The sequence below is a fragment of the Dendrobates tinctorius genome, unplaced genomic scaffold, assembly GCF_039654945.1.
Source record: "Dendrobates tinctorius isolate UK_male_01 unplaced genomic scaffold, ASM3965494v1 ptg000129l, whole genome shotgun sequence".
In the NCBI taxonomy this organism is placed as follows: Eukaryota; Metazoa; Chordata; class Amphibia; order Anura; family Dendrobatidae; genus Dendrobates; species Dendrobates tinctorius.
In genome coordinates, this window is record NW_027361797.1 from 18,100,183 (window position 1) to 18,123,370 (window position 23,188).

Consider the following 23,188-nt stretch of genomic DNA (forward strand, 5'->3'; position numbering starts at 1 on the left):
TGTACTAACAGACCGTCGCACGCGACTATCTTCCGATAATGTTGACCGGCTGACTTTTCTGAAAATGAACAAGGCCTGGATCTCCAAAGACTTTGCCATTCCTCTTACAGACTAAATTAGTGGTTGGCAACTGTATCCAGGTCTGCTGGTGTGTTCATTTTTCTACCACCTGAACTATAATCCCTTTGCTTCAACACAGCCAGTTGTCGCTCAGATGTGTCGTCTGCACAGAGAAACACACTAGCTCCTGTGTTAGTGGGGTTCAGTAATGCCAGCTGATCCCCTGCTGTGTGGACGGCAAAGTCACCAGCTCCATCAACATTCAAACCACTACTGATTTTTAACCGTGCCCAACTTAGGTCTCTGGCTCCACTGTCTCTACTATTTCCCCTGACCTCCAACCCCGCCATCTACATCTCTGAAGTGGCGTCAGCACAATCTACACTTGTTCCTGTGTTCCTGTGGCTCAGTCCCATCAGTTTATCCCCTGATGTGTGTCCGGCAAGGTCTCCTGCTCTGTCCACATTCCCATAACCAGTAGTGGGAATGAGGACAGAGCTGGCGAACTTGCCGGACAAACATCAGGGGATCAACTGACGGGACTGAGCACCAGTAACACAGGAACAAGTGTAGATTGTGCTGACGCCACTTCAGAGATGTAGCTGGCGGGGTTGGAGGCCAGGGTAAATAGTAGAGACAGTGGAGCCAGAGGCCTAAGTGGAGCATGGTTAGAATCAGTAGTAGTCCACAACCTCCATAAAAACCGCTGCCCATTGGCCTCTGCATGCAGCATGCGTAATCCTGGGCTCCAACAGCGTCAGTTGGTGTTCAGAAGTGTCGTCTCCACAGAGCCAAACACATTCGTTAGAGTGTTAGTGGGGTTCAGCACTGCCAGCTGTTCCCCTGCTGTGGAGATGGCAAGTCTCCTGCTGCCTTCACCTGCCAAAATCCAGTAGGCCCCAGCCTGCTCCTCGCCTAATCCTGGGCTCCAACAGCGTCAGTTGGTGTTCAGAAGTGTCGTCTCCACAGAGCCAAACACCTTCGTTAGAGTGTTAGTGGGGTTCAGCACTGCCAGCTGTTCCCCTGCTGTGGAGATGGCAATTCTCCTGCTGCCTTCACCTGCCAAAATCCAGTAGGCCACAGCCTGCTCCTCGCCTAATCCTGGGCTCCAACAGCGTCAGTTGGTGTTCAGAAGTGTCGTCTCCACAGAGCCAAACACCTTCGTTAGAGTGTTAGTGGGGTTCAGCACTGCCAGCTGTTCCCCTGCTGTGGAGATGGCAATTCTCCTGCTGCCTTCACCTGCCAAAATCCAGTAGGCCCCAGCCTGCTCCTCGCCTAATCCTGGGCTCCAACAGCGTCAGTTGGTGTTCAGAAGTGTCGTCTCCACAGAGCCAAACACCTTCGTTAGAGTGTTAGTGGGGTTCAGCACTGCCAGCTGTTCCCCTGCTGTGGAGATGGCAATTCTCCTGCTGCCTTCACCTGCCAAAATCCAGTAGGCCACAGCCTGCTCCTCGCCTAATCCTGGGCTCCAACAGCGTCAGTTGGTGTTCAGAAGTGTCGTCTCCACAGAGCCAAACACCTTCGTTAGAGTGTTAGTGGGGTTCAGCACTGCCAGCTGTTCCCCTGCTGTGGAGATGGCAATTCTCCTGCTGCCTTCACCTGCCAAAATCCAGTAGGCCACAGCCTGCTCCTCGCCTAATCCTGGGCTCCAACAGCGTCAGTTGGTGTTCAGAAGTGTCGTCTCCACAGAGCCAAACACCTTCGTTAGAGTGTTAGTGGGGTTCAGCACTGCCAGCTGTTCCCCTGCTGTGGAGATGGCAAGTCTCCTGCTGCCTTCACGTGCCAAAATCCAGTAGGCCCCAGCCTGCTCCTCGCCTAATCCTGGGCTCCAACAGCGTCAGTTGGTGTTCAGAAGTGTCGTCTCCACAGAGCCAAACACCTTCGTTAGAGTGTTAGTGGGGTTCAGCACTGCCAGCTGTTCCCCTGCTGTGGAGATGGCAATTCTCCTGCTGCCTTCACCTGCCAAAATCCAGTAGGCCACAGCCTGCTCCTCGCCTAATCCTGGGCTCCAACAGCGTCAGTTGGTGTTCAGAAGTGTCGTCTCCACAGAGCCAAACACCTTCGTTAGAGTGTTAGTGGGATTCAGCACTGCCAGCTGTTCCCCTGCTGTGGAGATGGCAATTCTCCTGCTGCCTTCACCTGCCAAAATCCAGTAGGCCACAGCCTGCTCCTCGCCTAATCCTGGGCTCCAACAGCGTCAGTTGGTGTTCAGAAGTGTCGTCTCCACAGAGCCAAACACCTTCGTTAGAGTGTTAGTGGGGTTCAGCACTGCCAGCTGTTCCCCTGCTGTGGAGATGGCAAGTCTCCTGCTGCCTTCACGTGCCAAAATCCAGTAGGCCCCAGCCTGCTCCTCGCCTAATCCTGGGCTCCAACAGCGTCAGTTGGTGTTCAGAAGTGTCGTCTCCACAGAGCCAAACACCTTCGTTAGAGTGTTAGTGGGGTTCAGCACTGCCAGCTGTTCCCCTGCTGTGGAGATGGCAATTCTCCTGCTGCCTTCACCTGCCAAAATCCAGTAGGCCACAGCCTGCTCCTCGCCTAATCCTGGGCTCCAACAGCGTCAGTTGGTGTTCAGAAGTGTCGTCTCCACAGAGCCAAACACCTTCGTTAGAGTGTTAGTGGGGTTCAGCACTGCCAGCTGTTCCCCTGCTGTGGAGATGGCAAGTCTCCTGCTGCCTTCACGTGCCAAAATCCAGTAGGCCCCAGCCTGCTCCTCGCCTAATCCTGGGCTCCAACAGCGTCAGTTGGTGTTCAGAAGTGTCGTCTCCACAGAGCCAAACACCTTCGTTAGAGTGTTAGTGGGGTTCAGCACTGCCAGCTGTTCCCCTGCTGTGGAGATGGCAAGTCTCCTGCTGCCTTCACGTGCCAAAATCCAGTAGGCCCCAGCCTGCTCCTCGCCTAATCCTGGGCTCCAACAGCGTCAGTTGGTGTTCAGAAGTGTCGTCTCCACAGAGCCAAACACATTCGTTCAAGTGTTAGTGGGGTTCATCATTGCCAGCTGATCCCCTGCTGTGGAGATGGCAGTCTCTCCTGCTGTCTCCGCATTACAAAGACAGTAGGCCTCTGCCTACACCCTCCTATTTCCTGGGCTTCAACACAGCCAGTTGTAGTTCGGAAGTGCCGTCCACACGGAAAGAGATACTTGCTCCCGTGTCTCAGTGGGGTTCAGTAACGTCAGCTGATCCCCTGCTGTGTGGATGGCAGTCTCTCCTGCTGTCACCTTATTCAAAATACAGTAGGCCTCTGCCTACACCCTCCTATTTCCTGGGCTTCAACACAGCCAGTTGTAGTTCGGAAGTGCCGTCCACACGGAAAGAGCTACTTGCTCCCGTGTCTCAGTGGGGCTCAGTAACGTCAGCTGATCCCCTGCTGTGTGGATGGCAGTCTCTCCTGCTGTAAACTCATTCAAAATACAGTAGGCCTCTGCCTACACCCTCCTATTTCCTGGGCTTCAACACAGCCAGTTGTAGTTCGGAAGTGCCTTCCACACGGAAAGAGATACTTGCTCCCGTGTCTCAGTGGGGTTCAGTAATGTCAGCTGATCCCCTGCTGTGTGGATGGCAGTCTCTCCTGCTGTAAACTCATTCAAAATACAGTAGGCCTCTGCCTACACCCTCCTATTTCCTGGGCTTCAACACAGCCAGTTGTAGTTCGGAAGTGCCGTCCACACGGAAAGAGATACTTGCTCCCATGTCTCAGTGGGGTTCAGTAACGTCAGCTGATCCCCTGCTGTGTGGATGGCAGTCTCTCCTGCTGTAAACTCATTCAAAATACAGTAGGCCTCTGCCTACACCCTCCTATTTCCTGGGGTTCAACACAGCCAGTTGTAGTTCGGAAGTGCCGTCCACACGGAAAGAGATACTTGCTCCCGTGTCTCAGTGGGGTTCAGTAACGTCAGCTGATCCCCTGCTGTGTGGATGGCAGTCTCTCCTGCTGTAAACTCATTCAAAATACAGTAGGCCTCTGCCTACACCCTCCTATTTCCTGGGCTTCAACACAGCCAGTTGTAGTTCGGAAGTGCCGTCCACACGGAAAGAGATACTTGCTCCCGTGTCTCAGTGGGGTTCAGTAATGTCAGCTGATCCCCTGCTGTGTGGATGGCAGTCTCTCCTGCTGTCACCTCATTCAAAATACAGTAGGCCTCTGCCTACACCCTCCTATTTCCTGGGCTTCAACACAGCCAGTTGTAGTTCGGAAGTGCCGTCCACACGGAAAGAGATACTTGCTCCCGTGTCTCAGTGGGGTTCAGTAATGTCAGCTGATCCCCTGCTGTGTGGATGGCAAAGTCTCCTGCTGCCTACACAGTCGTACCACTACTGATTTTTAACCGTGCTCCAATTAGGCCTGTGGCTCCACTGTCTCTCGTATTTCCCCTGTCCTCCAACCCTGCCAGTTACAGCTCCGAAGTGGCGTCTGCACAATCCACACTTGTTCCTGTGTTACAGGTGTTCAGTCCGGTCAGTTAATCCCCTGATGTGTGTCCGGCAATGTCGCCTGCTCTGTCCACATTCCCATAACTAGTTATGGGAATGTGGACAGAGCAGGCGACATTGCCGGACACACATCAGGGGATTAACTGACCGGAATGAACACCTGTAACACAGGAACAAGTGTGGATTGTGCAGACGCCACTTCGGAGCTGTAACTGACGGGGTTGGAGGACAGGGGAAATACGAAAATCAGTGAAGCCACAGGCCTAAGTGGAGCTTGGTTCAAATTAGTAGTCTACAACCGATCTTAAAATTTCTTCAATGCAGCCTAAGCCTGCTCCGTGCTTGTCCCTGGGCTTCAACACAGCCAGTTGTTGCTCGGAAGTGCCGTCTTCACAGAGTAAAACACTAGCTCCTGTGTTTGTGGGGTTCAGTAACGTCAGCTGTTCCCCTGCTGTTTTGATGGCAATCTGTCCTGCTGCCTCCCAATTGACAGCACATCAGGCCTCAGCCTGCTAAGTGCTTGTCCTGGGCTCCAACATCGCCAGTTGCTGCTCATAACTGACTTTGGCACGGGTACTCCCTCCTGCCCAGCTTGGTTCCAGCCCTGCCTGCTGTTTCCGGGAAGTGTCAATGTCAGTTTGCCACCCCAAGTTGCCATGTCGGGTTGCGGTTGGGTTAGCCGAGGCTAGGGTGCCAGCAGTTTAGGTGCTTCCTATGTGGACTGCGGGTTCTGGTAAGAAAGGTTTGTTCCATAGTGCCAGTAGGACAAGCACCCCCTGTAGGACTGTGTGATTCGGTAACTGCGGCCAGCTTGCGGCATGCCAACTTTGCTTTTCAGGGGTAACTTCTGATACCCCTCCGGGTTCCAGCACCGTCAGCTGGTTCTCATCAGAGCCTTTGGCCTAGGTGCCTCCATCTCGGTATCCGAGTTCCGGCAACGTCTGCTGGTCCTTGGTAGTGCTTTGTAGCACAGGTACCTCCTGCTTAGTAACCGGGTTCCAGCACCGTCAGCTGGTCCTCGGTTGTGCCATTGGCTCTTTTCCTTCTGCTGCCCCTCCGGGTGCCAGCACTGTCAGCTGGTCCTCGCTATTTCCATTTGCTCTTGCAGCTTATGCTACCCCTCCGGGTTCCAGCACCGTCAGCTGGTTCTCGTCAGAGCCTTTGGCCTAGGTGCCTCCATCTCGGTATCCGAGTTCCGGCAACGTCTGCTGGTCCTTGGTAGTGCTTTGTAGCACAGGTACCTCCTGCTTAGTAACCGGGTTCCAGCACCGTCAGCTGGTCCTCGGTTGTGCCATTGGCTCTTATTCCTTCTGCTGCCCCTCCGGGTGCCAGCACTGTCAGCTGGTCCTCGCTATTTCCATTTGCTCTTGCAGCTTATGCTACCCCTCCGGGTTCCAGCACCGTCAGCTGGTTCTCGTCAGAGCCTTTGGCCTAGGTGCCTCCATCTCGGTATCCGAGTTCCGGCAACGTCTGCTGGTCCTTGGTAGTGCTTTGTAGCACAGGTACCTCCTGCTTAGTAACCGGGTTCCAGCACCGTCAGCTGGTCCTCGGTTGTGCCATTGGCTCTTATTCCTTCTGCTGCCCCTCCGGGTGCCAGCACTGTCAGCTGGTCCTCGCTATTTCCATTTGCTCTTGCAGCTTATGCTACCCCTCCGGGTTCCAGCACCGTCAGCTGGTTCTCGTCAGAGCCTTTGGCCTAGGTGCCTCCATCTCGGTATCCGAGTTCCGGCAACGTCTGCTGGTCCTTGGTAGTGCTTTGTAGCACAGGTACCTCCTGCTTAGTAACCGGGTTCCAGCACCGTCAGCTGGTCCTCGGTAGTGCCATTGGCTCTTGTTCCTTCTGCTGCCCCTCCGGGTGCCAGTACCGTCAGCTGGTTCAAGAGGACAAAGAACAGGAAGACAACCACCAAGATGCAGAACAACAAGAGAGAGAAGACAAAGAAGCATAAAAAAAACAAAGCAGAAGAACATTAAGCATAAGACTAATACTCTGAGCAAATGATATTATCTTATTTATAAGCAGAAGAAGACTAAGCAGTGTATGGGGGTGAGTCCGTTCCTCCTCGTGGTGCCCCTGGAAAAGGCCTGCTGCTGCAGGCCAAACTGAACGCGGACAAATCCTGTTGTAAATCTTTTGTGACAGGCAGAACGGAAGGTGTAAACTTCTAACTTTTCTAGATAACAACTACAGGAATGCCTGACACAAACAAGAATATGATGAAGAAGAATAGGAAGAAGATGAAGAAGCTGAATATGTAGAATAATAATTGTTGAATAAGAAGAATATGAAGAATGTAAGAAAAGGAAGAAGAAGAAGAAGAAGAAGAAGAAGAAGAATGTAAAAAAAGGAAGTAGAAGAAGAAGAAGAAGAATGTAAAAAAGGAATAAGAAGAAGAATGTAAAAAAAGGAAGTAGAAGAAGAAGAAGAAGAAGAATGTAAAAAAAGGAAGTAGAAGAAGAAGAAGAAGAATGTAAAAAAGGAAGTAGAAGAAGAAGAAGAATGTAAAAAAAGGAAGTAGAAGAAGAAGACATACATGTCTGGCAAAATATAAATGAGGCTAACATAGTCAATATCTTTGTAACTCCTAACATCTTTAAAAAAAAAGTTTAATTCCTGCTATTCCATTTGATTGGGCTAAACCTCTATGGCTTTAATGTCTCCTCCACCTCCCACAATACATTCTACATTATTCTTAGTTGTTTTTCTTCATGTAGAATTAACCTACAAGGAAAGAAAGGGTTTTTTTTAATTCCGATATTTTGGCCCCATTGACTTGCATTGGTTCCCGGTATCGGAATCGGCGATACCGATACTTTTTTTAAAGATCGGCCGATCCATTCCGATCCGATATTTTCAAGTATCGGCTGGTATCGCTCAACTCTAGTCAGGGGTTTATTGTGACAAAGAGTAGCTGGAAGACCTCACACTCCTGCACTAGTTAGAAGCACTTCACCTTCATATTAAACAGTGTAAGTTTCTTTTAGCAGTGCAGGGGTTAATCTGCTCAGTTGAGAGCTCCTGGAAGCTTACCTGCATTAAGGCTCTCAGGTGTGAACTGTTAGCCTTTCCCATCTCTTATATAAATTGTGCCCTGGCTGGATGTGGTTGGTGGTTGCTATTGGAGAGAATGCATTTGGTGGATTTATCTGTGCCTGTTTCTAGGTTTTAAGTATGCAATAATTCCCTTTCTCCTACTTTAGTTTAACTCCATCCTCCACTCTCTGATGTTTACCTCTGTTGTTTATGTGAGTATATTTGTATGATTGGTATTTTCCTTTATCCCTGTGTCTATTACCTTGTTAGTCTGGTTGGTGTATTACCGTACACTGCTGCTCCCCTCTTCCCTGGGATGGGGAAGAGTAGACAATTAGGGCGGATTCAGTAGCTAAGGTACGGTATGTGGCCCTGGTGTCCATCATCAGAAATAATCCAGGAAACAGGGAAAGCTAGGGCGCCAATAGCGTTACAGAAAAGGGACGGAGACCCTGGTCCTGGGACACCAGACAACAGAGTCATGACATTAGCTCTGATCAAAACAGGCTTTGATCCATTATGGATTCTATCACTGTTCTGACAGGGCAACTGCAGCAGCTCAGTCTGGAGGTGGCAGATCTACGCACTGCCATTTTACAGCAACCTAACACATCATGTTTGGGGACTGTGACTCCCAGGCAACTCTTAGTGCAGTCTAAGATCGCTTTGCCTGACAGATTCTTTGGGAGCCGTGGCAAGTTTGTTGCTTTTAGGGAGGCCTGTAAACTATACTTCAGATTATGCCCTTGTTCCTCAGGAACTGAGGATCAACGGGTGGGGATAATCTCTCTCCTTCTGGGTGACCCCCAAGCATGGGCATTCTCTATCCCATCTCATTCCCAGTTGCTCCAGACTGTGGAGGAATTTTTACTGGCACTGGGTCTTATTTACAACAACACAACCCAGCCTCTTTGTCTGAATGCACATTACATGAGCTTCAGCAGGAAGACTGGCCAACAGAGGAGTATTGCTCTGAGTTTTGGAGGGGGTCCACTGACACTAAATGGAATGACCCCGTGCTCCATAGACAATTCTTTATAGGGCTATCAGTAACGGTGAAGGATGCCTTAGCCCTGTATGAGACTCAAGTTTCCCTTGAGGCAGTCATGTCTCTGGCTATCCGGGTGGATCACCGTCTTTGCTAGAAGCATAAAGAGACACCCCAATGTGCAGGTGGTCCGGGGCCAAGAGAAACCAGGTCTGAGATCTGAGGAGCCTTTGCAGTTAGGTGGAGTGACACATTCTGGAAAGCAATCTGTTGTTTGGCACAAAGGGGAGTATGTTTTCACTGTGATAGAAAGGGATATTTTATGGATGCATGTCTTTCCCAATATCACTGTAAACAGCAGCTGGAAAACTAAGGAGTCCGGGTTGCAGGGAAGTTAGCAATCGGTGGTTACTTATCTCCTCCGTGGTTAGGACACAATTTTTTCTGCCTACTGAAATCCATCTGAGCAAAAATAAGGTGGTTGTTTCTGCCTTTCTCGACAGTGGGGCAGGATTTAACTTGTTCAATGCTAGGTTTGTCCAAGTCCAGGGCCTCAAGCCACACACACTGTCCAGACCTATACCCATAATCTCCATTGACTTCATATCCTTGAGACAGGGGTAATTTACTCAAGTCATCTGTGGGTTACATCTACAGGTAGGGGCCATGCACTCAGAAGGTATTGACTGTTATGTGCTAGAGAACCTGCCCTCTCCTGTCATTCTTAGACTTCCTTGGCTCATTCTGCACAACCCTCTGGTAGATTGGCAAGCTGGGGAGGTTGTAAAGTGGAGTGAGTATTGTCAATGACAATGCTTGGCCACCCAGCTTGCAAGTGTGGATACCCAGTCTATGTCTACACACCTGTCTGACTGTGGGGAGTTGTTTTCGAAGCAGGTGTGCCAAGAAATTCTTCCACATCATCCTTATGACTGTGCTGTTAATCTTGTCCCCTCAGCCAAGCTGTCTAAGAGCAGACTATATAATATATCTGATCCAGAGAGGCAGGCCATGAAGGATTATATTGTGGAAAGTTTGGCAAAGAGTCCTATCAGACCATCCTCATCCCCCATTGCTGCAAGGTTTTTCTTTGTAAAAAAGAAAGATGGGGGGTTACGCGCCTGCCTAGATTTCCTCAAACTCAATCAGATCATGATCCGGGAGGGGTACTCTCAGGGGTTTACCATGACAAAGAAAAGCCAGAAGACTGTAGTGACTGATTATTCCTACTTCTGCACTTCACCTTAGTATTAAACGGTGCAAGTTTCTTTTAGTCATGCAGGGGTTAATCTGTTCAGTTGAGAGCTCCTGGAAGCTTTCCTGCTTAAGGCTTAACCCCATCCTTACACTCCCCAGTGAATTCCTCTGTTGTATGTGTTGTGAACGTATACTTATATTTTTGGTATTTTTCATTTTTCCTGTGTGTATTACCTTGTTAGTCAGGTTGGTGTATTATGGTACATTACTGCTCCGTTCGTCTCTGGGTGGGGGAAGGATACAGACTGAGAGTGGATTCAGGAGCTAAGGCAAGGTACGTGACCCTGGTATCTTCACCATTGGAAGTAATCCAGGGAACAGGGAGAACTAGGGCACCCCTAGCTTTAGGGACATGGAAGAAAACCCCAGTTAGCGGGACACTTGACAACAGAGTCGTGACACATTGTTCACAGTTCTTAGTTGAAGTAGATCAGAATGTATCAGATAAAGACTAGAATGGCTAATTTTCCAGCAGCAGAACTTGCACACTGCAATAGATTGGGATTCACCACCATAGCTATCAACAGAGCTTTAAGGCATTATTGGGCCTCCTACACAGATATCAGTTGCTATATCACCTGCCCCTGAGCTGACTGCATAAGAATCATATCTTCACAAAAAACTGTTTCACAGGACATTGGCTCTGCTCTCTGTTCTAACTCCACCATCCACACCCTCTGTTGCCCTCATCTCCTCGACATCACAATCATTTTCACAATCAGCAGCAGCATAATTCATGACTAGGCAAATAGTTGTTTCCACATTGGAATTGCTTTGAGATCCCTTCCCCCACTCCTGATCCCCACCTTTATATTTTACCTGACTCAGAGTGCTGCTACTACTGCCAGTGCTCCTCCAACCATATTTTGCAGAGCCAGCAACACAATTTGGCATTTGAGTAACTATCTCCTCCGACCTCATGTCATCTAAGTACAAATGCAGACGTTCCATATAATTTAATAAATACATTGAAAGATGTTTTTGTGAAATATCTTTCTTAGCCCCTAATGTACTTTGGGTTAGGGGAATAAGGAGCTAAATAGAGTTGTTACTGGAAGAAAGTCTGAAATATCTTCTATGTGAAAGATTAGAGTCCCCCACTCATTGAGTATGGTGATTTCCTCTCTGGTCTTGATGATGGAGTGTGGTGGAGTCAGCATTCTTCCCTGTGTGCCACTCCAAAAATCTTACGCCAGTCCCTGACTGACCATACATATGAATATGCTTTGATCTAAACATCGTATTGTAGCTCTAGTATTATGTTTAGGGTTGTTGGCCTGCTGGAAGGTGAACCTATGTCCCATGTCTCAAGTCTTTTGCAGACTTCAATAGGTTTTCCTTGAGGATTGCCCTGTATTTAGTGCTATCCATTTTCCCATCAACTCTGACCAGCTTCCCTGTCCCTGCTGAGGAAAAGCATCCCCGTAGCATAATGCTACTCCATCATGTTTGACTGTGAGGATGGTGTTTTCAAGGTGATATGCACTGTTAGTTTTTTGCCACACACAGCACATTCAATTTTGCCCCAAAAGATCAAGTTTGGTCAAAATCTGACTAGTGCACCATCTATAACAACTATTACAGGACATAGAATATGTGTGGTGTATACTCACATCAAATTTGACTAATAAAACTGGTGTACTAAAATTTATCAGTTTGTGTCATGCACACTTCATGATTCAGATAGCCCCAGAGTTAAATGTCTGTCTTTTTTTACTTCTCTTTTGTATTTTTTTTTAATATAAATCACCCCCTTCACAAAAAAATAGAACTGCGAGGTACACCCCAATAAAAGAACAGTGGCAACAAAATGTATTATTTGTTTTTAATTCATGTACTGCATTTCAATAAGACTCACCCAGAGACCACGATGAGTCAATGCATATTTCTTCACAGTATGTAGCTGCAAAATCATATACAAAGTTTCTTAATTATAACAATCATGCAAACAGATTCAAAATAGTGAGTTTCCTATGTGATGCCACCTGCTTAGAGGGGTATTACAAGAAAATGCACACCTGAATATTTTGGGAGCTTGCCAACCTCTTCAAACATGTCTGATTGTTTTGTGTCCGGACTTTATAGTGTTTGAAACTTAAAATTTGTTTAACCTAATATACACCTGATCTATGTAACATATTCAATCCATGTTAGATCATACACTGACATAAATGAACCACAATATATTGGTACTAGAACAATAGACCAGATCATTGAATGTATAGCATTTTCAAAATCAACACAATCTTCAAAAATATATAATATCTAATGAATATTACAAAATTGGGGTTCATTTAATTTTCCAATGTGCCATAAGGTATAGACAAACAGCTGGACATTAAAGATCATATAATGCAAACTATAAAAGATATTACAAAAACATGTTCAAATTGCATGCCTCGTTTAACCAGAAGCCAGAGACTACAAGGTATGGAACCAGTAGACCTCTCTTTAGAAAAGGCCAGTTTTCGTTGGTGATTCATCAGCTTTATGAATTGGTTTTAAAATTATTAAATTAAGGTCACAGACTTTGTGTCTCCCTTCAAAAAAATGTTTGGCTACTAATGTTCATCAAACTTTTTAACTTCGTCATTGTCCACATCAGGACCTATTTTTAATGGGGACCTTTTTTAATTTTTACGTATTTGAGTGAATTTTATTGTTTATCACGCATAAACTTTGCCACAAGGACACTTTAATAAATAAATTATACTTTCACATTCACAGGTATAGCATCACTGCAGTGGGATTGGATGACAAACATAGTGTCACGGGGGCTTAGTTCAACTAAGGCTGAAAGACCCGGGGCCCCTGTGGTGTCCCTTTACTAGGGGAAACCCTGTCTGACCCTCAACCCAGGGTTTTTGCTGAAGGTGCAAATGCCTGAGCCTCCGACCTTTCCTTATCTCCTGCTCAGCCCTGCACTTAACCCTCCACCCTCCACCCAGTGAGAAGTCACCACCAAAGCTCCCACACAAATAATGACAGACAGGGAGAACTTAAACTGCACTGCGCCGCACACACACAGGAATAAACAGTAATGTGAACAGGGCACAACTAAACACAAATATGGGAAGGAGAAAGGATAACGACGGATCATACGACACCAGATATGAATCTCTCTCTCTTGAACACCTCCACTCCAGACCGGAACCACTTGGTATGAAACACAAGCTATAATCGGCGACGCCCATAGGCCAGCATGACTATTTAAAGACCGTGGGCGTGACTAACCATCCAACCTGGTCTCCAGCAGGATTAACCCCCGAGAGCCTGAAGATCAGGCCGGCGCCACTGAGGCTATAGTGGCTGGAGGTGGAACTACCTCTGCCTGCCAGATGCTGTGGTGTGAACAGCGTCCGACATGACACATAGTCACCCTGCAAAATAAAGTACAATTTTGACATCCAAAATAAGGAAAATATCCTCATGGTAGAGAATTTAGAAAAGTGAGTCTTAGATACTATATAACTTATCAATTGGCTTGCAATGCTTTTATGGTTTTTTTTTTTAATATAGTTAGGTGGTTATTGTTACACTTTGCCATACTTGAGTTATTTTTTAAATATACCAAATATCATACTATAGTTTTTCTACTTTTGTTTGAATGACAATTAAAATATATCAGTTAAGCTCTCTGTTCTGTCTCTTTCTTTTCTTCAATATCCAAGAAGTATCATTTCTCCTTGCGGAGAATGGCATGCTAAGCATGTCGAAATGAGGAGACTTACAGCCGCAATGCTCCTCTGGGAAATATGCTAATTATCCAAATTGTCTCTTCAGAGAGGAAGAGGACTAGAACTCTAGTGCCACCTATTGGAAGTAACAATCCTAAAAGTCAATGTCGACCCTTTAACGAGCCTTGTTACATGACTTAGGATAAAAGCCAAGCCACATATTTTTTATATTTATATGAATTGTGGAAGGAATAAATCCGGTGTCATTTTGGATACCATGATGTATCAAAAAGCAACAGATGGAAATAATTTGTTGAGACGTGATAGCTTTCACGCTCGCCACACTTTCGTTGGTACACAAGAAAGCATTTTTATGCATGCACGCCAGCTTTGTAATAGTGACGATCAATATCAGAGATATAAAGATAGAATGATTAAAAAAAATTTGAACACAGGGGATAACAAATGATGAGTTTTTTCAGGTACGGGAGGAAGTAGGTAAAATTAAATGAAAGCATATTACATAGATTACGAAGAAAGAAAAAGACAGAGAGTAGACAGCATTATTCATCTAATCTTTTCATTGTTTTATTCTATCTTTCTCTGTTTATCTCTATGGCTAATCTGAGAGCTGTGATGTCATTTCCATATCCAGATTATCCACAAAGTGGCTGTTGTATTTACTTGTTCTAGTCTTAACCCCTTAATGACTATGGACATGCACAGTCCGTCTTGGCATGAGGTAACTTTCCGCACCATGACGGACTCTGCACGTCCTGCCTTTGAACGGTCACTGCGTGTAAACACGCAGTTTCAGTTCAGTGCCGACAGCTGTCTATGACAGCTCAGAGGCACAGCAAGGGGGGCAATGACCCTTGCACTCGGTCCCTGCACCCACAGCGCTGTGATTGGTCAGTCAATCTGACAGACCAAACACAGCAGCGATGAGCAGCAGAGGCTGAAATTTGAGCCTCTCCTGCCCTGTATCAGTGTAGGAGCTCAGCGCTGCAGTGGCTGAGCGTCCTGCACTGACAGCTAGGAAAAAAACCACAATGCACACTAAGTAGGATGGAAGTTGAAACTGACAGGAATCAAATACGTGTCTGGCGGGCACTTGTGCGCATGCGCCACCTCGGCGCCGGTGGTTCGCATGGTAACGGCGTCTTCCCATGCTCTGACATGCTCTGACACGCCGGATTCACCCAGCGGTGTTTGATCATGTGACGCCGCGTGCCATGTGACTTCCGGATCGCGGCGGCAACGCATGCGCCGTCATGTGTCCGGCCTGATTGAATCCATTATATATGGATGTGCTGGCCAGTAATACACCTACCCCCTGACGAAGGAGTTTTCTTCTCCGAAACGCGCGTCGGGGCGCGTTCCTTGGCATTCATTCTTGGCTCATGAGGTATTAACCCTTTAATATTTTTTGATTCCCCATTGTATTCAGCGATTTTTTGCTCTTTCTTTATTACACATTGGAACCTAATGTTTTTTTGATTTAGGCACGTTCACAGTGTTTTTTATAGCACGATATATATTATCACACATTATTTCTTTGGGGACTTCACTTTATATATATTTCTTTATTTTTATTATTGTGATTGTATTACAGGGTTATTTATTTAACCTCTTCCTATAGCCTATTATGCTATTATGCTATGTATAAATTTTGGTGATGCCATTTTATGTTTAATGTGTACACCCATTTTTTAATAAAGGGTATTTTATCTAATTTTTTTTTTTGCGTGTTGCCATATTTATTACACGTATTTGATTCCTGTCAGTTTCAACTTCCATCCTACTTAGTGTGCATTGTGGTTTTTTTCACCGGATGGTCTGCCATCCATCATCTCAGAGGGGCTGTGTGTACAATTGGCCTATATTATTATATTGGATTTATTATTAAATTAGTATTGAACATCATCCCCACTGTTTTAATACTGACAGCTAGGAGCTGAGCCCCCACCGCCCCTGGCTGTTAACCCCCTCACTGCTGCGATCGAGCGTGACCGCAGCGTTCAGAGGGGGAGGCAGAGGGTAGGGGGCTCCCTCTGCCTCAGGTCGGCGTCCCCGTGATGTAATCATGGGGGCCGACCTGTGCCATGATGACCCGGAGGTGTCATGACAACCTCCGGGTCATTTACCTACTGAAAGCTGGTGAGACCATGCTCACAGCAAGGTGTCACCAGCTTTCAGCATTGGTATAATGCATTACAATGCTGGAGCATTGCAATGTATTATACCTAAAGTCAAAGTGAAAGTCCCATAAAGGGACAAGGTACAAAAAAAACATTTAAAAAAAGTTACAAAAATTATTAAAAAATAATAAAAAAATTCCCTAAAAAATCCCCTAAAAATTACACATTTTTATGTAAAAAAATAAAATAAACAAAAACATACACATGTTTGGTATCGCAACGTCCGTAAAAATCCCATCTATAAAAGTGTCACCCTAGTTAACCCCTGCAGTGAACGCCGTAAAAAAAACACAAAAAAGTAGCAAATTATACTTTTTCCAAGCGGTATCATCATACCGCTTGGAAAAAGTGCAATAACACACGATCAAACAAAAGGACATAAATAAACATGGTACTGCTGAAAACATCATCTTGTCCCGCAAAAAACGAGCCACCATACAGCATCATCAGCGAAAAAATAAAAAAGTTATAGCTCGTAGGTTAAAGTGATGCAAAAATATTTTTTCTATAAAAGTTTTTATTGTGTAAAAACCACCAAAACCTAAAAAAAAGATATAAATGAGGTATCACTGTAATCGTAGTGACCTGAAGAATAAAGCTGCCTTACTAATTTTACCACATGTGGAACGGAGGGGAAAAAAAAGCATTCCTAAATTGCTGGTTTTTGTTCATTCAAAAAATGAACAGAAAAGTCATAATAGAAAGCGATCAAAAAACGTTATGTGCCCGAAAACGGTACCAATAAAAACATCAGCTCATCCCGCAAAAATCAAGCCTGCACATGACTCTGTCGGCCAAAATGTGGAAAAATTATAGCTTATTAAGCATCATTTTTGTGGAAAAAAATATTAATTTTTAATTTTCACAGCTCTGTGTTATAAACTTCTGTGAACCACTTGGGGTCAAAGTGCTCACCACACATCTAGATAAGCTCCATGGGGGGTCTAGTTTCCAAAATGGGGTCACTTGTGAGGGGTTTCTACTGTTTTAGCACATCAGGGGTTCTGCAAACGCAACATGACGCCCGTAGAACATTCCATCAAAGTCTGCATTACAAATCGGTGCTCCTTCTGAGCTCAGCCATGCGCCCAAACAGTGGATCCACCCCACATATAATTGCAACATAACTGTTGGGGTCCTATTTCTCCTGTTACTCTTGGGAAAATAAAAATTTGGGGGCAAAAAGATCATTTTTGTGGAAAAAAAGGTTTTGTTATTTTCATGGCTCTACGTTATAAGCTTCTGTGAAGCACTTGGGGGTTCAAAGTGCTCAACACACATCTAGATAAGCTCCTTGGGGGGTCTAGTTTCCAAAATAGGGTCACTTGTGGAGGGTTTCCACTGTTTAGGCAGATCAGGGGCTCTGCAAATGTGACATGGCTTCCGATCTCAATTCCAGCCAAAAAAGTCAAATGGCACTCGTTCCCTTCCGAGCTCTGCCATGCACCCAAATATTAATTTACCCCTACATATGGGGTATCAGCGCACTCAGGACAAATTGCACAATAACTTTTGGGGTCCTGTTTCCCTTGAGAAAATAAAAATTGGTGTGAAAAGATCATTTTTGTGGAAAAAATATGATTTTTTATTTTTACGGCTCTACGTTATAACCTTCTGTGAAGCCCTTGGGGGTTCAAAGTGCTCAACACACACTTAGATAAGTTCCTTGGGGGGTCTAGTTTCCAAAATGGGGTCACTTATGGGAGTTTCCACTGTTTAGGTACATCAGGGGCTCTCCAAACGCGACATGGCGTCCACTCTCGATTCCAGCCAATTTGACATTAAAAATCTCAAATGATGCTTATTCCCTTCTGAGCACTGCCATGCACCTAAAGATTGGTCTTCCTCCATACATGGGGTATCGGTGTACTCAGGAAAATTGCTCAACAAATATTGTAATTCATTTTCTCCTGATACCCTTGACAAAATAAATAAAATTGTGCCCAAATAAAAATTTTTGGGAAAAAAGTTAAATGTTCATTTTTTCCTTCCACATTGCTTCAATTCTTGTGAAGTACCTAAACGGTTAATAAACTCCTTGAATGTGGTTTTGAACACCTTAAGGGGTGCAGTTTTTAGAATGTTGTCACTTTTGGGTATTTTCTGCTATATTGACCCCCAAACTCACTTCAAATGTGAGGTGGTCCCTAAAAAAATGGTTTTGTAAATTTTGTTGGAAAAATGAGAAATTGCTGGTCAACTTCCTAAGACAAAAAAATTTTGGTTCCAAAATTGTGCTGATGTAAAGTAGACATGTGGAAAATGTTACTTATTAACTATTTTTTGTGACATATGTCTCTGATTTAAGGGCATAAAAATTAAAAGTTTGAAAATTGCAAAATTTTAAAAATTTTCGTCATATTTCCATTTTTTCATAAATAAACGCAAGTCATATCGAAGAAATTTTACCACTAACTTGAAGTACAATATATCACAAAAGAACAATGTCAGAACCAGCGGGATCCGTTTAAGCATTCCAGAGTTATAACCATATAAAGTGACAGTGGTCCAATTTCAAAATTAAGGTCTGGTCTTTAACATACAAAATGGCTTGGTCGTTAAGGGGTTAAACAGGCTATGATAGTCCCTAAAACCAATGAAATGAGCGAGAGCATAAGCTGATATACGTGTAATATATAAGAGCAAATTCACACTGTTAAATAACAGACAAAACCTAAGATAAAAATAAATGAGCATATACCCTGTAGTAAATAAGTAAATGAATAGTAATAGTACATGTAAATTGCATAGGGAACACTATTTTGATCGAAAAAGCGTAAAAGCTATCCCAATCGGGACAGTTCTATCCTATAGCATTAAAACCTCACCTTGTGTCAGCCGACCTCAATGTAGATGGTGCAGAGAAGGACAGGGCCCACCAGTGCAGACATGTGGTCATAACACACTATATAGATGAAATGCCTAGCTAAAAGGAATTGCCACACGCATGTTTGTACAAATGACAAGAAACTACAGTAAAACCAATGAGATGAGTCAGTGCATAAGTTGGCATGCGTCCAATGTGTAAGAGCACATTCACACTGTAGTCATTTAACAGACAAAACCTAAGATAAAAACAAGATGAAGCATAGACGCTGTCCCTGCTTTTATGATTGGCTGTGTTATACCATGTAGTGGGATAGCTTCAAGGGGTTAGCAACCGAGGTCATGAGAGCATTTTCTGTCTAATGCAATCTTCTGATTCAAACATTTTTCAAATTTGCTGGATCCAGAGTATTTTTAAAAATTTGCCACAAATTGAATTTGCAACAAATCCATTTGTTCATCTCAAGTCACTTCACAATGATACATTACCATCACCTGTTCGTCAATTTTAAAGTATGAGACAAAAGTCAAAGAAAATATAAATTAGAGGTTTGCCATGGGAAATACATCTATTTAACAACGCAAACATGTCAGAAGTGCTTATATCATGATCTAGAAAAAACAAAAATGGAAAGCGCACATAGGGTGTATTGTCTTGAAGAACCACAATAGCAAGCAAGCCCAATTAGTTAGACTCACCTGCTGAAGTTGCGTGAGTCACAACAAACCGGGAATCACTCATAAAGGTCCGGTCGTCGCTGGTATCCCGCTGGTAGTAAATGAAACAAATCCAAAGTGGAAAAAAGAGACGGGCTGAATAAACCGCGCTGACCAGAAAAAAACGCACCTTCGGCAGTCCATATAATAAAAAAAGAAGTTTTTTATTATATGGACTGCCGAAGGTGCGTTTTTTTCTGGTCAGCGCGGTTTATTCAGCCCGGCTCTTTTTTCCACTTTGGATTTGTTACATCATGATCTAAAAGTACATAGAAATTGATATTATACTTAAGTTATAAGAGTCATGAAGATTGTGAATATTACTATTTCTATAAAAAAAAATCATTGTTATATTTATTACAATTTCTCCAGAGCAACTTTTTTAATCCATTGATCTAGATTATTAAATTGGAACAGAAATTGAATGGTTAAAAAAATAGACGTATGTTTTATAGGTCTCCTTTTTTTCTGTGTCGAAGACTTAGGTCATACGTTGCACATTATTCTTTAAATCGAAAATCTCTGAGTCATGACCTTTTACTTCCAGAACTATTCAGCTTTGTGAATCGACCTGGGAAATCCTTGTCAAAATCAAGATAAATAAACCATTATAAATGAATAAAACATACTTTCTATCAGTTGTGCTATGCTGGGAGCCACGACACTATTTCACAAACCTGAATGTGGTAAAGAGTTTTCATTTCCCAATAGTCTATTAATATGTAAGCCACAACATAGTGACAAAACAGCAGGTGCATGGTCATCTCCTAAGACACAAGCACAACAAGCTGGATGACAGGTGAGGTTACGACAAGGGTATGCATAATTACCAAAACACTAGTGTATACCGTTCAGGCAATTTAGATTTCAAATGGAAATAATATTCATATAATTGTCACTGTACAAGCTACTCACACATTGCTATTAGTTTTCAAAATAATACTTGAAAGGTTAAACATACTGAATAGTAGATTTTAATATTATGCCTGACAGTCAGATGGATTCATCATCCTCTGTCCACCACAAGGCTCCTATACTCAAGAATTGGTTAATCCAGAATGAATATTATGACATTTTTAGATGTCTTAACAAATCTTCTTTGGAATACACTCCCTACTCTGATGTCCATATGACATCCTCTCGTATCGATCTGATCCTCACCAACATTTTTACATTGACAAAATTTAAAAAAATCGAAATATTAAAAAAGTCAATCTCGTATCACTGCCCTGTTCTGGCCGAATTCGCCCTGAATACTCCACAAAATCCCAATCCACTATGGAAATGTAATTCCACCATCTTTAAAATTAAGGAATATAAATTAGAATTGGATAATATAATAATTAATTATTTTAAAGAGAACACTGCTAATGAGGTTAGTAACTTTACTGTTTGGAATGCCCACAAGGCAGTGATTAGGGGGCTCTCATTCAGCTCTCGTCTAGGTATAGGAAAAAAAACATAGAACAAATCCATGATTTGCAAAATCAAATCCACCTAAAGGAAAAGCAACAGAATGAGTGGCCAATACCTTCAACTGCCATTCAAACTGAAATTTTGGATCTTAGACGGAAGCTGAATGCAGAAATTCTACAAGAGCAGGATTCCATTATTAGATCTTCTAGAGCTAAAACATACACTTCAATTAACAAGCCTACTAAATATATGATGCTTAAACTCAAAAGAGAACGCATCAATATGAAAATTAAAAAGCTTGTCTCCCCATCTGGTCAATTAGCAGTCCATCCCAAGGACATAGTTAAGACCTTTGCAGAGTTCTTTCGTAAACTATATAATTTGAAGGATGATCCTGATTCTCCCAAAATAGACCTTTTTTTCAATTAATTCATTTCTAAGTAACATCAAACTACCAAAATTGGATTCATCAGACCTAGATGCTATCAACCACCCATTTCATGAGAGAGAAATAGTGGACACCATTAGTAAACTAAAAAATTTCAAAGCCCCCGGACCTGACGGTCTTTCCAATGACTATTTTAAATCTTTTTCCAAAATTCTTGCACCCTATTTAGTCTCTATCTTTAATTCGGCTGCCCAGCAAAGTATATTCCCTAAAGAGATGCAGGAAGCAATTGTCATGGTCACGCATGTCTGGATGCAGATGTTACCGCAAGGCGAACCCATAACACACGTGACCCTGGATACAGCGCCTCCAGTGGCGAATTTAAATAATAATACGTGCAGATGGATACACCGCCTCCACCTGGCGAATTTAGGTATTACACGTTAATATAAATTCTGGAAACCCCACCTCCAGTACGGCGAATTTAAATAATAAGGGGGAACCTGGGAAACATTAACAATGGTGGGCCCTGCGATAGGGAAAAGGGAAGTGGAGACCTCCTGAGCTCCCCTGAGCCAGTGTCCCTGCACTCCTAACGTTCCCTATGCCGGTTCCGCACCGGGCGCCGCACGCGTACCTCAAAGCCCTTGCTCGCCCTGACCCTAAACCCTCACTAGGGAATTGGTCGGTGCGGAAACTAATCCCACCACTGCACTAACAACACAATGTCACGGGGGCTAAGTTCAACTAAGGCTGAAAGACCCGGGGCCCCTGTGGTGTCCCTTTACTAGGGGAAACCCTGTCTGACCCTCAACCCAGGGTTTTTGCTGAAGGTGCAAATGCCTGAGCCTCCGACCTTTCCTTATCTCCTGCTCAGCCCTGCACTTAACCCTCCACCCTCCACCCAGTGAGAAGTCACCACCAAAGCTCCCACACAAATAATGACAGACAGGGAGAACTTAAACTGCACTGCGCCGCACACACACAGGAATAAACAGTAATGTGAACAGGGCACAACTAAACACAAATATGGGAAGGAGAAAGGATAACGACGGATCATACGACACCAGATATGAATCTCTCTCTCTTGAACACCTCCACTCCAGACCGGAACCACTTGGTATGAAACACAAGCTATAATCGGCGACGCCCATAGGCCAGTATGACTATTTAAAGACCGTGGGCGTGACTAACCATCCAACCTGGTCTCCAGCAGGATTAACCCCCGAGAGCCTGAAGATCAGGCCGGCGCCACTGAGGCTATAGTGGCTGGAGGTGGAACTACCTCTGCCTGCCGGATGCTGTGGTGTGAACAGCGTCCGACATGACAGTACCCCGTCTTCTACGAGGGACCCCAGGGCCCTCAAGACTCATAGGACCCGGCTTGTCCGGATGACGACGGTGAAAAGAACTGACCAGCCGATCCGCATGTATGTCTGAGGCTGGAACCCAAGACCTCTCCTCTGGACCATACCCCCGCCAGTGCACCAAATACTGAAGAGTACGGCGTACTACTCGAGAGTCCACTACCTTGGCGACCTCGAACTCTAACTCGCCATCCACCATGACTGGAGGTGGCATCGGCGTTGTGTCCACAGAGCCTACCACCTTTTTCAATAAAGCCCTGTGAAACACGTTGTGTATCTTGTACACTGCGGGAAGTTCCAACCGATAAGCCACTGGGTTAATGATGGCAGAAATCCTAAAAGGCCCAATAAACCTTGGACCCAGTTTTAAAGAAGGGATTTTGAGTTTTATGTTCTTCGTAGCTAACCACACCCATTCACCCACACACAGGTCCGGACCTGGCACGCGTCTACTGTCAGCCACCCGTTTGTACCTGGCACTCATGCTCAACAAACGCTGTTTCACCCGCCTCCAGACTGATGACAATTGGGCTCCTAGCTGATCCTCCTCCGGGACACCCCCGGAGTCACCCTGACGTAAGGTACAAAACTGAGGATGTTGACCGTACACACAAAAGAATGGAGACTCTCCTGATGACTCTTGGCGGTGATTATTTAATGCGAATTCGGCCAGAGGAAGGAAAGTAGACCACTCCTCCTGGTTGTCGGACACAAAGCATCGTAAATACTGTTCAAGATTTTGGTTCATGCGCTCAGTTTGTCCATTAGACTGTGGATGAAACGCCGATGAATGTGACAACTTGATCCCCAACCTTGAGCAAAAAGCT